The following is a 1,452-nucleotide window of genomic DNA, read 5'->3' as shown; positions in this document are numbered from 1 at the left end:
CATTTTTCAGTTTTGACTTTTTTTTCAAAATATTTTTAAATTTTACTTATTTCTTGTACTTTGACTTTAAAATTTCGATAGTTTTTTTTGAAATCTTTTCGTTAACTAATTGTTAATTAGTATGTTTAAAAAATATGTAATGCTTATTTTCTTGGCACATTATTTTTGGATGACAGTAATTATTTTATTTTTTTGGAGCGTCATTTTATTTATTTTATTTTTGATTGTTTTTTTTTTTGGAAAAGTTGAAATTTATGCCACAACTTTATTTTCTTCCACTAAGGTCCGCTAAGGTGCACCCATTTTGATTTTGATTATTTAACATTTTAGTTGATATGAAAAAGAAAAAATATTTCTTGCTTTAATATTTTGTTTCGACGCAATGATTTGAGCGAAAGGTAGTTATCAAATGGATTTTGAATTTCTGATTATTCTGAAAATGGTCGAGTATTTATGGTGATGTGTTCGACAGTTACTGTCGCATACTGTAAGTTTGACCTGTTTATTTATTTTTACCGTAGTTCAGACAAAAGTGATGAAAATGAATGAAAATTTAAATATGGAGCGATATCTATTTGGTTTTAATTACAAATTTTATATTTGCTTACGTTCAAATATATACAAAAATAGACAAACAGTTTTCAATTTTGTTGAATAAATGTGAGTTTTTAGGTAAATTTCCTTCTTAATTGATTGTTTTCGTTTAAAAAGAAATTTTTGAAGAACGAAAGAGATAATTACTCAATACTGATGGCTCAAAAGCTAAAAATAGAAAAAAGCTTAAGTACTGTTTAAGGATGGTTCAAGGATTTATTGTTGATAATTTGGACAGTTATTGTCTATCCATTTTTCCTTATATGTTATGCAAAGGTCATAACAAACAGTTCGTCGTCCAATAATTTGGTCATATATTTCTCACTTGTCATATAAATTCAAGCTAATAAGTTACATATAAAAAAATAAATTTTGTAGGGTTAGTTAATCCAGTAGTAGTACTTTTATCAAAGAATATGAGTATGATAAACGAATTCCATGATATTGATACCTAATTGCTACAATTACCATAAACTTCCATCAGTAAGCAACAAAATGATTTGTTTATTTATTTACTATGGATTCCTCATTTCACCATATCTTTGCATATTCAACTTTAAATTATTATATTTGATGTAAAGAGGGGATAAGATGAGGCGAGACTATTTTCGCAGATATACAAGATCAGGTAAATAAATTCATTATTGACAAGAAAAGTGTAAGCATAAATTTTAATATTTACAGAATAAAAAAGGAAGTTTGGCCAAACTTTTTGTAAAATTGCAATTAATTTAGGGAAAAATTGGTTGACTTATTCTTTAAAAATTGTTTGATTTATTGCTTAATTTAAGATTACCTGGCATATTTTAAGTATTATTTAGTGATTGTTATTGTTTTTTTTTGTCTTCTTTTTCCTTC

Source organism: Loa loa (assembly GCF_000183805.2).
Source record: "Loa loa unplaced genomic scaffold supercont3.654, whole genome shotgun sequence".
Classification (NCBI taxonomy): domain Eukaryota; kingdom Metazoa; phylum Nematoda; class Chromadorea; order Rhabditida; family Onchocercidae; genus Loa; species Loa loa.
This window is presented reverse-complemented; position numbering follows the sequence as displayed.